The sequence below is a fragment of the Ursus arctos genome, unplaced genomic scaffold (genome assembly GCF_023065955.2).
Source record: "Ursus arctos isolate Adak ecotype North America unplaced genomic scaffold, UrsArc2.0 scaffold_20, whole genome shotgun sequence".
NCBI classification, from domain to species: domain Eukaryota; kingdom Metazoa; phylum Chordata; class Mammalia; order Carnivora; family Ursidae; genus Ursus; species Ursus arctos.
Window position 1 is genome coordinate 24854446 of NW_026622875.1, and position 17479 is coordinate 24871924.

The window sequence follows — 17479 nt, forward strand, 5'->3', positions numbered from 1 at the left end:
TCTTTCTTGTTTGTACTGAGTTTAAAATTCTCTCATTTTTTCCGTGGGATACTTTCAAATAATCAGTAGACATGTAGTGGATTTAAATTTGCCTACAAGGCTGTAGAGTTAAATTGTGTGGTGGTCACTGTCAGTGATTTTGCATCATCTTTCAGACCAGGTGCCATTCATTGTCAGAGCCTAGCCTGGTACATTTCTCTGCTTCACTCTTCCTTTGCTGGGAAACAGTAATTTTTCTTATCTAAAAATCTCACTTCCAACCCCTGTCCCAGTGAGGCATTTTTCCAATCTATGATTGAGTAATTAAAGTCTTCCATTATTACTACCTGGCCTAATTTTGCAGCTTCCGCAATCTCAATTAACATTTCTATTTCAGTTTCCTGGTCAGGTGGGCTGTAACATATCCCTATTATGACTTTTTAATTATGTGAGAATGGAATTTCTACCCACAGAGATTCTACAGAAGTCCCTTTTTCTGATAAGATTTTTATCCTACTGCTTTGTAGAACTATCCTTCACACAGCACTATTACAGAAATGTATTTATTTATATCCGTCCTCTTTGCAAGATGTATTTGAAGCAGCTTACAAAAATACACACCAAGATGTAAAGCAAATACTAATTAGTGTGAAAATAGGGGCAAGGAAAAATAAAAGCAAAACAATAAGATGTAGCAAGAATGAACTCACGCATTGTAAGTGTTGGGTACTAGAGTATGCCATAAACTTGCCTCATGGTTTCCTTATGGCCAATATGAAGAAGGAAATACGATCAATTGCATTGTTTAAAGTGTTTTTGAGGTAGAATTAAACCAGTTGCTTAAGAAAGATACAAAATGTGCACTGGGTGTTATACGCAAGTAATGAATCATGGAATTTTACATCAAAAACCAGGGATGTACTGTATGGTGACTAACATAATAAAAAACATTATTATTATTATTTTTATAATAATTTACTATTATTTTATTTTTTATTATTTTTATAATAATATTTTTTATTATGTTAGTCACCATACAGTACATCCCTGGTTTTTGATGTAAAGCTCGATGATGCATTAGTTGCGTATAACACCCAGTGCACCATGCAATACGTGCCCTCCTTACTACCCATCACCAGCCTATCCCATTTCCCCACCCCCCTCCCCTCTGAAGCCCTCAGTTTGTTTCTCAGAGTCCATAGTCCTCATGCTTCATTCCCCCTTCTGATTACCCCCCCCTTATTATTAAAAAAATAGATATAAAATATTAAAAAAATTTCTTCTTCAGAGATTCAGACATTCTCCTCTTGGTCCAGATAATATCCTCAACAATAGTTTTAGAGTAAATATAACATGTTTCATTTAACTTCCCAGTGTGTCTCCACTGTAGGATTACTGCAAAAATGACAATGATACATTCGGTGAGAATTGTTCTATACGTGACACAAAAAATTGAGGGGACAGATGTTTCCCATATACTCCCTACCCCCATACATGCATAGTCTCCTCCATTATTAAGATTCCTCACCAGAGTTGTACATTTGTTGCAAGTGATGAACTTACAGTGATGTATCATTATCACCCAAAGTCCATAGCTTACATTATGCTTTACTCTTGGTGTTGTACATTCTGTGGGTTTGGACAAATGTATTATGACGTGTATCCACCATTGGTATTATACTGGTATATTCACTGCCCTAAAAGTCCTCGGTGCTTTGCCTATTCATCCCTTCCCATCCTCCAACTCCTGGTAACCACTGATCTTTTACTGTCTCCATAGTATTGCCTTTTCCAAAATGTCATATAGTTTAATCATACAGTATATAGCTTTTTCAGAATGGCTTCTTTCAGTAATATGCATTTAAATTTCCTCCATGTCTTTTCATAGCTTGATAGCTCATTTCTTTTTAGTCCCAAATAATATTCTTTGTCTGTATGTACCACATACATCGATCCGTTCACCCACTAAAGGACATCTTGGTTGCTTCCAAATTTTGGTACTTATAAATAAGGTAACTGTAAGGTTGCAGGTTTTTGTGTGTACATAACTTTTTAACGTTTTTAGTTAACACCAAGGAGTGTGATTGCTGGATTGTATGACAAGAGTATGTTTAGTTTTGTAAGAAGCCACCAAACTGTCTTCCAAAGTGGCTGTACCATTTTGCATTCCCACCAGCAATGAGTGAGAGATCGTGTTGCTCCACGTCCTCAGCAACCTTTAATACTGTCAGTGTTTTGGATTTTGGCTATTCTAATAGGTGACTTTGTTATAATAGGTGACTTTGGTTTTTGTTTTTGTTTTTTTTTTTAATTGAAATGAGTCCTCCAACTTTGTTCTACTTTTTCAAGATTGTTTTAGCTATCCTGGGTCTCTAACATTTCTTTATAAATTTTAGAATTTGTCAATTTCTGCTAGTGATAGATTTTCTCCATTTTTATCTAATAGTGTTGTCTTAATTTCTCCCTAATTTTAAAGAATAGTTTTGCTGGATTTAGAAATTTGGTTGACAGTTGTTTTCTTTGAGTATTTTGAATATACCACGCCACTGACTTTTTGTCTCGGTGTTTCTGATGAGAATCCACTGTTAATCTTGTTAAGAATCGCTTATGTGTGAAGAGCCACTTTCCTCTCGCTGCTCTCACAAGATTCTGTATGTCTTTAGCTTTTGACAATTTTACTATGATATATCTAGACGTGGATATCTCTGAGTTTATCCTACTTGGAATATATTGACCTTTTTAGATGTGCAGATAAGTATATTCCATCAAATTTGGGAATCTTAGGTAACAATTTCTTTAAATAATATTTTATGCTCTTCTCTCCTTCTGGGACTCCTACTGTGTGTATGCTGGTGTACTTAACAATAACCTAGAGGTCTCTGAGCCTCTGTTCATTTTGCTTCATCCTTTTTTCTTTCTGTTCCCCAGACTGGATAGTCTCAGTTGACCTGTCTTCAAGTGAGTTTATTCTTTCTTCTGTTTGCTCAAATTTAATTTGAGCCCCTCTAGTCAATTTTTTAAATTTCAGTTGTGTTTTTCAACTCCGGAATTTCTAATTGGTTATTTTTCCCCACTTCCTTTTCCTCCCCCACTTTCTTTCTCTTTAAAAAAATTCCTAGGGTAGCTCTATTTTTATCATCTTGAGGAACCTCCATACTGTTTTCCAGAATGGCTGTACCAGCTTGCATTCCCACCAACAGTATAAGAGGGTTCCCTATGACCCAGCAATTGCACTAGGTATTTATCTCAAAAATACATGTGTAGTGAAAAGAGGGGGCACATGCACCCCAGTGTTCATAGCAGTGATGTCCACAATAGCCAAATTGTGGAAGGAGCCAAGATGTCCTTCAACAGATGAATGGATAAAGAAAATGTGGTTCATATATTTAATGGAATATTACTAAGCCATCAGAAAGGATGAGTAACTACCTTTTGCATCAACATGGATGGAACTGGAGGGGATTATGCTAAGTGAAAAAGTCAAACAGAGAAAGATAATTATCATATGGTTTCACTCATATGTGGAACATATGGAATAGCATAGAGGACCATAGGGGAAGGGAGGGAAAACTGAATGGGAAGATATCAGAGAGGGAGACAAACCATGAGAGACTCTGGACTCTGGGAAGCAAACTGAGGGTTACAGAAGGGAGGGAGTTGGGGGGATGGGGTAGCCGGGTGATGGGTATTAAGGAGGGCATGTATTGCGATGAGCACTGGGTGTTATACACAACTAATGAATTGTTGAACACTACATCAAAAACTAATGATGTACTATATGTTGGCTAATTGAACATAATAAAATTAAAAAATAAAAAAAATAATTCCTTTCTCCTTATTGATAGTCTCTATTTGGTGAAACATCATTCTTACACTTCCTTTAATTGTATAGGCATGGATTCCTGTTAGGGTTTTTGAACATATTTATGAAAGTTGATTTAAAATCTGGGTCTAGTGAATCCAACTTTTGGTTTTCCTTAGAGACTTCTTCTATCAATCTCTTCCCTTCCCCCGCTAGCGTATAGGCCATAGTTTCGTTTCTCTGCATGCCCTGTGTATTTTTTGTGGAAAATTGGACGTTTTAAATATATGTGTCAACTCTGAAAATCAGACTCTCCTCCTTTCCAGGATTTGTTGTTGCTACTATTTTGTTACTGTTGTTTGTTTAGTGACTTTCCTGGACTAATTCTGAAAGTCTTTGTTCTTTGTTATTTATGGCCATCAGTTTGCTTTGTTGTCAGATGATGATTGGTCAGAGATTTCCTTAAATAACCTTGAATCAGTAAGTCTCTTAGCCATTGTTAAGTGATTCTGTGTATGTGTTGGGGCAAGCTTTCCATTCTTTAATGGAGCTAGAATTTGTGCAGCGCCTCAAAATCAGCCAGAGGTGAGAGTTTAGGACCTCATATTTCTTCTGTGCTTGCACATAGCCCTATGCATGCAGACAGCCTTGTGTATATATGTCACAGTCTCAAGCAGCCATGATATTAGTTGTTGCTGTTTGTTTTGACAAATCCTCCGTGGGTAGGCCTGTTCACATGGAGTGAGCTCTGACTGGAAAAAAAATACAAGTTCTGAAAATGGAAGTTTTCAACAAATTGCTGGACAGGTCAAACAGTGACAGTTATCTGGGGAGGAGACTTTTGGATAGCTCCAAACCTATTTGTGTCCCCTTCCCCCAGGGGTTGTTAGGCTGCTGGTTCTTACAGCTACTGCAGTTGTGAGGCTGTTGGTTTCAATAGCTACTACAGAGCTGAAGAGAGGGGGATGGGAGTAGCTAAAACAGCACAAGAATTGCTGTTCTTAGAGAGAATCGGTCATTTTTTAAAAAAATTAATACTCCTCCAATTGTTATAAGTCCTTTGTTCTGGAAAAGTTGATTTTGACAGTTTTTGTCAATGTTCTCATTGCTTTTATGGAGGAGTAGATTTTGGAGGTCCCTACCCCACCATTCCTGAGGTTGAGCCCTATATTATTTTCTTTTTGTGTAGCCTATCAACATCATAATTAGGCAAGTACATTGTTGACTGGAATATTTTCATGAGCAATCCTCTATTTTTTTTCTTTTTCTTGGAGTAAATACATTTTCTTTAAGCTACCTCTCTTTCTCTTAGGCCTAGAAAGAAGTCAAGGAACTATCAAGGGAAATATTGATACCTTCAAGACCATAGATATATTTGGAGAAACATGTGCTTCCATGTTAATAGTAAGTAGTAATATTTGAATGCATCAGGAAGGCAGTCACTCTGGCCAAAAAAGGAAGCTATAAGAAAAATAGGTTTGTAAGCTCTTCATGGTTTTAGATACTTTTGTCAAGTAGTTACAGCATTATCAAATGACATGAATTTTAAGATAAATTATTGAATGTCTGAGCAACATCAAATATCAGCTAAAGAATAGCTTTTGGATTCTACTTGCAAAAGGTCTTGCAAACTAAAAGAATTTTTTAAATATATAAGCACACAGTCAACAAAGTGAAAAGTCAACCCATGGAAGAGGAGAAAATATTTGGAAATCATGTATCTGATAAGGGGTTAATATCCAGAATATAGAAAGAATTCCTATAATTTAACAGCAATAACAAAACCTGATTAAAATATAGGCAAAGGACTTGAATAGACATTTGTCCCAAGAAGATGTACAAATGTCTAATAAGCACAAAAAAAGATGCTTGACACTACTAATCACTAGGGAAATGCAAATCAAAACCATAATTTGATACCACTTCACATTCATATGATCCCTTTTATGGACTGAATTATGCCCCTCCACCTCCCACAAGTTCATATGTTGAAACCTTAGCCCACAGCACCTTAGAATGTGATTGTTTTTGGAGATAAGGCTGTTAATTAGATAATTAAATGAGTTAAATGAGTCATAAGGATAGGACCCTGAAACAGGAGAACTGGTGTCCTTAGAAGAAGAGGCTGAGATACTAGAGATGTGTATGCACAGGGAAAAAGCCATGTGAGGACACAGTGAGAAGGCAGCCATCTGTAAACCAATGAAACCAAACCTGCTGAGACTTTGATTTTAGACTTCCGGCTTCTAGAATTGTGAGAAAATAAATTTCTATTGTTTAAACCACCCAGTCTATGGTATTTTGTTATAGCAATCCTAGGAAACTAATACAGCTACTATCAACAAAACAAAACAAAACAAAACCCAACATAGGAAATAACAAGTGATTGCAAGGATGTTGAGAAATTGGAACACTTAGGCACTGATAGTGGGAATATACAGCGGTACAGCCACTGTAGAAAACAGTATAGTGGTTCCTCAAAAAATTAAGAATAGAATTTCCACATAATCCAGTAATTCCACTTTTGGAATTCCACCCAAAAGAATTGTGGGCAGAGTCTCAAAGATAGAGATTTGTTTACTTGTGCTTAGCATTCTTCACAGTAGCTAAAAAGGTGGAACCAACCAAGTGTTCATCAAAAGATGAATAGATAAACATAATTTGGTATGTATATACAAAGGAATATAATTCATATTTGAAGGAAATTTTGACACATGCTACAACATGGATGTACCTTAAGGACATTATACTAAGTTAAAAGGCCAGTCACTAAAAGACAAATAATGGGGGCACCTAGGTGGCTGAGTCGGTTAAGCATCTGCCTTCAGGTCAGGTCATGATCCCAGGGTCCTGGGATGGAGCCCCACGTCAGGCTCCCTGCTCAGTGGGGAGTCTGCCTTTCCCTTTCCCTCTGCCCTTCCCCCCTGCTCATGCTCATGCTTTCTCTGTCTCACACTGTCTCCCTCTCTCAAATGAATAAATAAAATCTTTTAAAAAATAAAAGGCAAATAATGTATGATTCCATTTATACGAGGTACCTAAAGCAGTCAAATTTGTAGAGACAGAAAGTAGAATAGTGGCTACCAAAAGCTGGGGCCAGGGGCTGGGGACTTGTTTTTTAATGGGTGTAGAGTTTCAGTTTTGCAAAATGGAAAGAGTTTTGGAGATTTGTTGTACAGGAGTATAAAAGTACTTAATGCTAGTGAACAGTACACTTAAAAATGGTTAAGATGAGAAATTTTATTTTACCACTCTGTGTGTATGTATGCACGCATGTGTTTGTGTGTGTGTAATTATAAAAGTGTGTAAGTGTGAAAGTGCCTTGGGGGAATATGTTTACTATTTACTCAGGGGCTGTTGGTTATGGTGAATGGGAGGGCTTACATAGAGATGACTTTGAAGGGGGTGTGCAACCTTGACCAGTGGTTTAAAGAGGGGGCTTGTGCACATGGAGTATAGGGATTAAGGGAGGAACTTCTGCATTGTGAGTGTATGGGTTCATGTGCAGTGAGTAGCAGTGCCTTTTGGCAGCAGGGAGATGAGATAAGATAAAAGCAGGAAGTGCAGTGAGGAAGGTGTTGGATTTGAATTTCCTCAGTGAACTCCCAGCTAGCTCTGTGAGTCAAGGAACTAAAAACGTGATTCTGGACAAGGTGGACAGAACTTAAAAATTTGCCATTTGTGTTGTCACTTGACTCTTGTCACTTGGGAAAAATATACAAGAAGGTGAGACAATGTGAGCCATTGTCTAGTAAGGGAGACCAAGCACCTTAATGGGGGGGTCTTTTCATAGAGAGATTATCCTTTCAGCAAGATTCTAATTACGTGAGTTTATTGATCACACACATTCTGCTATCCACATCTACTCATTTGCATGCTTCAAATGAAGAGAGTAGCCAGGGAACTCTGTCCAGGGCAATGAGAAAACCACTGCCATGACACTCAGATAGCATCTCACACTTGTCATCAGGAGTCTTCTGCCATCTGTCCAAGGGAACAATCTGACAGAGCACACAGGATGAAATTTTGCTAGCTTCTGTCTTTAGATAAGGACGCTATCACTGGCTGAACATATTTTATGTATAACCTACCAGCTGCAAAGACCACTCAAGCATCATGTTTAAATATATTTGATAATATCTGGAATTCCTGTTAACTCTTGCCAGGGTGTGTGGGCTATAAAGGCATACAACAAGACTCAATAGATGTTTAGATTAAAAAACAAAAACATATATGAAAAATGGCTGTGGTCCATTCCTAAATGGAAGAGGTATCAGTGGGGAGAAAGGAACCTGTATGTTGGAGCAGGAGGATGGGGGTAGAGATGGATGGTGGTTGTGGAGAATGCACAGAGGTTTCCAAAGGGACATATTTTAATTCATTTCTTTTTTCTGTCTCCTGATTTCAAATGGGACCTGATATGGGAAGGCCTCAGTGTTGCAAAGCTTTTTTTCCCTCTGTAGTTCAACTAGCCTCTCACTATTGGCTGATTTCAAGACTATTTCTCATAGTTTAGACAATTTTGAATTAGGCCAGGATCAATGTTTAGAGAAATTAGAATGTAAATTCAGGCTTATCTCTAACATGTTACTATCTCAAGAATTTGTACAAATTAATGCTAAATTTGATGCCCCACATTTATCAGCCTGTGGCTTTTGAAATGTCACTACCCTTTAAAGGCAATAGGGTGGTATAACTTTGTTCTGAAAGCACATTGGGTGTCTTATCAATTGTAATAACAAAATAATGGTACTTCATCATTGATATGGTGTGTTTTCCCCCCTTTTACGTCTAAATGCTAGTGTGTGTGTTTACTTGGAACAAGCAATTTCTTTTATACAACTACAGTATAGATAGTAAAATCAGGAAATCTAACACTGATACAGCACTATTATATAATCCATTGTCCATATTCAAATTTAATCAGTTGTCCCAATGTCCTTTTGTCCAAAAATGTCTCATAAGAAATTTTTTTCTGGTGTAGGTATTCATCATACCTTCTTAGATTCCTTTTATATGAAACAGTTCCTTAAATTTCTTTTGTTTTCTTGACAGGGATTTTTTTTTTTTTAAGATTTTATTTATTTATTTGACAGAGATAGAGACAGCCAGTGAGAGAGGGAACACAAGCAGGGGGAGTGGGAGAGGAAGAAGCAGGCTCATAGTGGAGGAGCCTGATGTGGGGCTCGATCCCGTAATGCCAGGATCACGCCCTGAGCCGAAGGCAGACGCTTAACCGCTGTGCCACCCAGGCGCCCCGACAGGGATTTTTTTTTGAAGAGCATAGTCAGTTATTTTTGTGGAGTATCCACAACTTGGGGCTGTCTGATTTTTCCTCATGATCACATTCGATTGTGCATTTCTGCAAAAATAGAGAAGTGCAAATCAAAACCACAATGAGATATCACCTCACGCCTCTCAGTGGCTAAAATCAACAACACAAGTAACCACAGGTGCTGATAGGATGTGGAGAAAAAAGAACCTTTTTGCACTGTTAGTGGAAATGCAGAATGGTGCGGCTTCTGTGGAAGACAGTATGAAGGTTCCTCAAAAAATAAAAATAGAACTACCGAATGAACCCATAATCACACTCCTGAATATTTACCCAAAGAATACAAAAACACTAATTTGAAAGGATATATGCACTGCTATATTTATTGCAGCATTATTTACAATAGCCAAGATATGGAAGCGGCCCAAGTGTCCATCAGTAGATGAAAGGATAAAGAAGATGTAGTATATATAAACAATGGAATATTACTCAGCCATAAAAATAATGAAACACTGCCATTGGCAATGACATGCTTGGGTCTAGAGAGTATAATGCTAAGTGAAATAGATCAGTCAGAGAAAGGTAACTACCATATGATTTCACTCATATGTGGTATAAAAAAACAAAACAAATGAACAAAGGAAAAATAAAGAGACGAACCAGAAACAGACTCTTAATTATAGTAAGCAAACAAATGGTTACCAGAGTGGAGGTGGGGGTGGAGATGGGTGAAATAGATGAAGGGGATTAAGAGTGCACTGACTTTGATGAGCACTGAATAATGTATAAAATTGTTGATTCACTATATTGTACGCCTGAAAGTAATATAGCAGTTTATGTAAACTACACTAGAGTAAAAATTTTTAAAGTAAATAATAAATAAATAATAAAATCATAGAGTTGGCAGTTTTGAGAGACAAATTTAAAAAAACCCAAATGGGTTTGCATTTGCAATTGGATATCTATATGAAAAAAAAATTAACTTCAAACTTAAACCACAAGTACAACTTGAAGTGAATCATAGACTTAAATGTAAAATTGTAAACATAAAACTTATGGATAAAAACATAGGAGAAAATATTCATTGCCTTGGGATAGAAAAGATTTCTTACATGAGCCTTAAAATGCTGTAATTATAAAAGAAAACATTAATAAATTGGACTTCATCAAAATTTCACTCATATGTGGAATTTAAGAAACAACAGATGAAAATATGGGAAGGAAAAAAAAAGAGGGAAGCAAATGATAGGAGACTCTTTACTATAGAGAGCAAACTGAGGGTTGATGGAGGGAGGTGGGTGGGGGATGGGCTAAGTGGGTGGTGTGTATTAAGGAGGGCACTTGTGATGAACACTGCGTATTGTATGTAAGTGATGAATCACTAACTTCTACACCTGGAACCAATTTTACCATATACGCTAAGAATTTAAATAAAAACTTGAAAAAAACTTACTACCAATATTTATTTTGACAGTCAAATTTTCCCAGATTTGCTTCTGTATCCTTTTGACATGACCCAGTGATTTTTTTAGTATTACCCTTTTACTGAATAAAGCATTCCAGGGTTATCTTATATTTTTCACACTCTGGTGTTGTAGTTAACTATTTGTCCAAGGACATTTGGTCGTTATTGTGGAGAATGGCATTTAGAAACTAAGATCTGTGTGCTAGGTGTACTCATTGCTTCTGAAGTATTGAAGCTTTTAGATCCCTTCAGAGGTGAGGGCCAGAAAATCCATGTGTGCACATGTATCTTTATTTCTGTATCTATATTTATTTTTAAAAACTTCAGTGATGGGATGCCTGGGTGGCTCAGTCGGTTAAGCGTCTACCTTTGTCTCAGGTCATGATTCCAGGGTCCTGGGATTGAGTCCCGCATCAGGCTCCTTGCTTAGCAGGGAGCCTGCTTCTCTCTCTGCCTGCTGCTCCTCCTGCTTGCATGCTCTCTCTCTGGCAAATAAATGAATAAAATCTTAAAAAAAAAAAAAAACCACTTAAGTGGTATCTTTAATTCCAATCCAGTACCACAGGGTTTTTTCTAGTCTTCCTTCTTACTATATTCTATTTTCCTTAGTAAATTTACTAATTTGCTTAAGCAAATACAGAGAAGGTAGTTTCAGAATTAGCAATACATACTTTTGGGAAGAACAAATCTCCTAATTAGGGTTTAATATTTGTTTCTAGTGGGTTTTGGGGGGGGCAGTAGGAAGTTGGAGTAGAGTTTGCAGGCAGTTAAATGTATATATTTTATTGAATTGTGACCCATATAACCTACTCTCTACCAAGATATAGAACATTTATATCCCCTCACCTAAAGTTCCCTCTACTCTTCCCACTCAGTCTCAACCCCAAAGAGATAACCACATTTGTGATATTTTTAAAAATTTTTTAAAGATTTAATTATTTTGAGAGAGGGAGAGAACAAGTGGGAGTGGTGGAGGAAGAGGGAGAGAGAATCCCAAGCTGACTCCATGCTGAGCACAGACCCTAAGGTGGGGCTCCATCTCAGGACCCCGAGGCTGCAACCTGAGCCAAAACTAAGAATTGTAGGCTCAGCTGACTGTACCACCCAGGCACCCCTTGTGATATTTTTCATCTTAAATTAGCTTTACTCGTTCTAGAATTTTATATAAATGGAATCATTCAGTATGTACTTTTTTCTGTGACATCTTTAATTTAGCATAATGTTGGTGAGATATATCATACTGTATGTATCTATGGTTTATTCCTTTTAATTGCTAAGAAGTATTACATTGAATAAATATACCACAATTTATTTTTTATTATCTATTGATGATTATTTGAATTGTTTCCAGCTTCTTACTATCATGAATAGAGCTATTTTGAACATACTTGTACAAGTGTTTTGTAGACATATAAGTTTATTTCTTTTAGGTACAAATCTAGGAGTGGAAATTCTAGGTCATAATGTTGTTGGGTAGACTGAGGAGACGCCGGGTGCTGGGCCTATCTCAAAGGAGTTGGGGAAGGTTCTTAGTCTTGTCACAGGAAAGAATTGAAGGATGGACCAGACAGTGGTTGAGCAGTGCAAGTGAGGAGTTTATTAGAGAGAGTATACTCTCGAGATGTGAGAGGGGAAAAGCTCAAGGGAGAGCTGTGCACCCCAGGGTTTGGGACTCTATCTTTTATTGAGAGTTGTTAACAAGAGGGTGGAATATTTATTATTTGGGGATGGAATTTTTTTGGGAGCAGGGTTTCTCACCTTTTCTCCCTTACTTAGGGTCTTGGGCCTTCTTTGTCTTCTGCCCATTTCTTAACTGGGTTATTTGGTTTTTGGGTGTTGAGTTTGATAAGTTCTTTATAGATTTTGGATACTAACCCTTTATTAGATATGTCATTTGCAAATATCTTCTCCCATCCTGTAGCCTGCCTTTTTTTATTGTTTCCTTCACTGTGCAGAAGATTTTGTCTTGATGAAGTACCAAAGGTTCATTTTTGCTTTTGTTTCCCTTGCCTCTGGCGACGTGTCTAATAAGAAGTTACTATAGCCCAGGTCAAAGAGGTTGCTGCCTGTGTTCTCCTCTAGGATTTTGATGGTTTCCTGTCTCACATTTAGGTCTTTCATCCATTTTGAGTTTATTTTTGTGTATGGTATAAGCAAGTGGTCCGGTTTCATTCTTCTGCATGTTGCTGTCCAGTTTTCCCAACGCTATTTGTTAAAGAGACTGTCTGGTTTCTGTTGGATACTCTTTCCTGCTTTGTCAATGATCAGTTGACCATATAGTTGTGGGTTCATTTCTGGGTTCTCTATTCTGTTCCATTGATCTATGTGTCTATGTGATCTATGTCTGTTTTTGTGCCAGTACCATACTGTCTTGATGACTACAGCTTTGTAATATAGCTTGAAATCTGGAATTGTGATGCCTCTGGTTTTCTTTTTCTTTTTCAGAATTGCTTTGGCTATTTGGGGTCTTTTGTCCATGTGTTCTTTAAAAGATGTGTATTCTGATGTTGGTGCATGGAATGTTCTATAAATGTCAGTTAGGTCAGTTTGTTGATAGGGCTATTCGACTCTTTAATATCATTTCAGATTTTCTATTCTATTAATCATTGAAAAAGGATTGATGAACTCTTCAACTATAATTGTGGATTTATCTACGTTCCTTTCAGTGCATTTGCTTCTTGTGTTTAGAAACTTTGTTATTAGGTACATACACATTTAGGACTGTTATGGTCTCTTGATGAATTGACATCACTATGAGATGATCCTTTTTATCCCTGGTAACATTCTTTGTCTTGAACTTCGTCTAATATTAATGTAGCCACTCCAGTGTTCTTATTATGAGTATTTCCATGATATATGTGGCTCCTCCCTTTACTGGGATTCCAATTACATATATGTTCAACTTCTTAAGTTGTTCCACAGGTCACAGAGTCTCAATTCACTTTTTTAAAGTCTTATTTCTCTCTCCTTCAATTTGGGTAGTTTCCATTTCTGTGTCTTCAAGTTCACTGATCTTTTCTTCTATATTATCTAATCAGCTATTAATTGTAGTGTTTCGTTTTACATTTCAGATACTGTGTTTTTCAGATCCAAAAGTTCCATTTGACACTTTTTAACATTTTCCATTTCTCCCCTCATTTTGTTTTTCCCCTTTAAATCCTTGATCATGTTTATAATATTTATATTTATAATAACTGCAATAAAGTATTTTTCCCTGTTATTTCAGGATCTGATTATTGATTTTTTTCTCCCTCTTTTGAGTGATGTTTTACTGCTTCTTCATACATCTGGTATTCATTAGATGCTGTCCATTAGGAATATTATTTTGTTGGTCGGGATTTTGTTGTCTTTCTTTAAAGAGGGTTGACTTTTGTTTAAGCCAGCAATTTATTTACTTGTGATTCAGTTTGATCTTTTTGAGGTCTGTTGAAGCATTTTGGGGTACTTATAGAATAGCCTTCACTCTGGGACTAAACTTTAGGTTTACTAACAAGGTGTGATCTTTCTGGAGTCTTAATGTCTTGAATGTTCGACAAAGTTTCTTCACTTCAGCTGGTTAGAACTTGAACAAATATCAGCTCTGGGAGTTGTTCAGCTTACAACTTCCTGGTAGTTTTTTGTTCAACCTTGTAGAATTTCATCCTGTGTATGACAGCTTAGTATTAAGCAGCATTCAAGGGGACCCACTGTAGTGATTTCTGAAGTTCTTTCTTTCTGTATTACCTTCCTTCCCAATGTTCTGCTTCACACATTCCAACTGCCTCAGGCTTCCTCAACTCCAGTCTTTGTCCTCTCAACTCATAGTGATCACTAGGCTCTGCTGTGTTCCCTCTCCCTGCATCACAGTCCAGAAAATGCCTCCAGGGTGATCAGAGGGATCGCGTTGTGTCTTTTCTTTCAAGAATCAAAGTCCCGTATTACCTGTTGTGCAAAGTCTGAAATAATTTTTTTGTCTAGTTTTTCACTAGACTTTCAAGAGAGCATGTCCTGTGTCAGTCTATCATGTTCAGCATCAGAAGAATATATGAACATTTTTTATTATAAAATTAATTTCTTAATAGAAATAGGTCTATTCGGATTTTCTATTTATTTGCATTGCAGTTTTGACAAAAGTAGCTTCCTAAGTAGCATTTTCATCTTTGATTTTTTCCTAAATTGTTCTTCAGAAAGCTTGGTTTTCATTTGTTGTTGCTAAAACCTTTAATGTTTTCCCCTTGCTCACAGTGTAATCTTCTATTCCTTCCGTTGTTATTCAGTATCTTCTATAATCTGGTACTAAACATTGGCTTAATCACTACTCTTTTTAGATGGTTTAAAAAAAATTTAATAAAAATGAACTTGTCAGAATCATAGCAACAACTTCTCTGTATTTCAATAGCTCTTTAAACATACATCTATATCCTATATAATATGCATCTTACATAGTGTACCTTTTCTAGGAAGATCAATCTTCCTTGTTCTTATGGAAACCTAGTGCCTTGCACTGTACCTGGATGTGGTAGGTATTACATGAGCATTTTCTTTTTCACTGAGAGAGATCTTGGACCCTTGAAAAGTTAAAGTGTTTGCAAGGATGAAGGGATATTGGAAAGGTTAGAATGGAGGAAACAAGTGTAGGTAAGAGCCAAAGATACACCATTGCCTCTTCACAATTTTTCCGAAGGCCAATATTCCTGTTCCAGGTTGTGCCTCTCCAGTAGTTCATTGTTTAAAGCCATCACACTGGACACTGAGTCAGACAGCATGAAAAGGGTGCAAAAAAACCACAATAATTTTGTGATCACTTACATTTTTGCTGGGAGTCTAAACGAACACATATAAACATGAATATTCCATTTATTTTGTTCAGCCCCATTTCCTATATCTCTTTCTTCCTTTTCTCATAGGCTGCTTTTAATTTTGGTAGAGTGCTGAGTTAAATATCATCTGGCTGACAACTCAAGACCATTTATCTTAGACATTGAAAGAATGATGAAAAAGTCATTTAACCTTTCATAAGAAGGTTTTGCATAGAAAAAGAGTCATCTTACTTAATATGGAAACTTTTTCACTAAATTTAATAAATTGGTTTATAGTCTCAATAATTTAGGAAACTTCAGCCACATCATCCAAATCATTATAAAAAAAGAGACATTTTAGTGTTTTGTTGACTAAGTGCCATGAGCTGTATGATTTAAAACTCATACATCAAGTTCAATAACATGCAAGTGAAGTGTTAATCAATTTTGTGTAAATTCACCTGGATGGGGAGCACATATCATGTCTTGAAGACTGTGATGAGGGGCAGCCCTAGTCACAGGTTGGGGGAAAACCAAAGAAGTCCTGATGTTGACTTGAGTCAGTCTTCATGAACTGCTATTTAAATTAAGCCATCTGCACAAATCAGACACTCTCTTCTATCACCCCTATTGTCCTAAAGCAGATTAGGAGAGAAGCAGGACAGTGCTGTTTGTACTTAATCCTTTTCAAGTCAGAGACTTCATTCAGCCTGAAGCCAGAAGCCCAGGTCAGACTGGAGACAGACATTAAGACTGTGATGGAAGGAGGATAATGCATTTGTTTGTTACCTAATTTCATATGCCAGCTTAGGCACACACCTTCTCTTGCTCTAAATTATCTGTTCCGAGAGTTCAGAAAATGAAGCTTGGGCCATGCACAGAGAGAAGATGTATAGTAAATGCTTGTTAGACAATGCAGAGTTGTCTAAAGTAGCATTTTTGTTCAGTGGTATAACTCCATTCTCCCTGTTCACTCATAAACATAAAAAGAGTTCTTAAGGCTTGTACTCACTTTTTTTTCCATATATGTGTCTATTTATTAATACCCAGTTAAATAAAATTAGTAGCTATAAAGCAAGATTTGTGAAAGATATTGAAATACAAGACATGCAAAATGGAATGTCAAAGCAAAAACCTTGTATCTTGTATAAGGGACATAATTATTTGATTGGTATTATAATATTTAATAGCAGCACACATATCACAAAGTATATTTGAGCCTAAAAATTATGTCTGAAATGTATTAAGTTATATTTTTCTTTCTTTTTTTAATTTAAATATTCACTGACTTTTTACAGTAACACTTATACTATAAGCACCCTCACATAACTTCTTTGAAAATAATGATGAATTTAGTCAAGAAATTAATTCTTTGTTGATTGGCTCTCTGGAAATTGACATAATTAGATCATCATGTTTTTACAGTAATCAAGTGCTTGAACTAGGATGTTGAGTTTCTTTTTAATTTATTTGGTAACATAATGTATGTATATACAGTGCTAGAATAACCATCATTGCAGATGTTTCATGGTAAAACAAGCAGACAAAGACTCAAGGGGATTTTTTTTTGGACTCTCAGAGTCAAAGGTGGTCCTTAATTTTCAGTTCTTAAATATTAAAGTTGACATTACTTTTTGATAATAAAATGTTATCACAACATACATCAATGTGTGTTTGAATTTGGAAATAACATGTCTCATAGACTCAGAGAGGGGGGAGAGAGAGAGAATGCATATAAATCACTGAGCAGTTCATCTAGTTTATATGAATTCCTCCAACCAAAAAAATATATTGAATGTCTGGAACATAATAAATAAAATAAAGTAAAACAAGTTCCTGCCATTGGGGGTAGAGTGGAGGGGAAGAGAAGTTAGAAAGAAAGAAAGAAGTATGTAGCATGTCATGTGGTCATACATACTAAGGAGAAATCAAAGCAGGGAAATAGAGATGAGGAGTATCAGGTGGTTTCAGGCAAAAATTCACTATATGGGATGGTCAGGGTGAACTTCACTGACAGTGCAACATCTGAATGGAGATGTGAAGAAAGAGAAAGCCATGCAGATATCTGGAGGAAAAGCCCCAGAGTTGGAGAAGGTATTTGCACTACACATATTTGAGAAAGGGCTCATATGCAGACTATAAAACAAATGAATAATAAAAACTCAGACAACCTGATAGAAAAA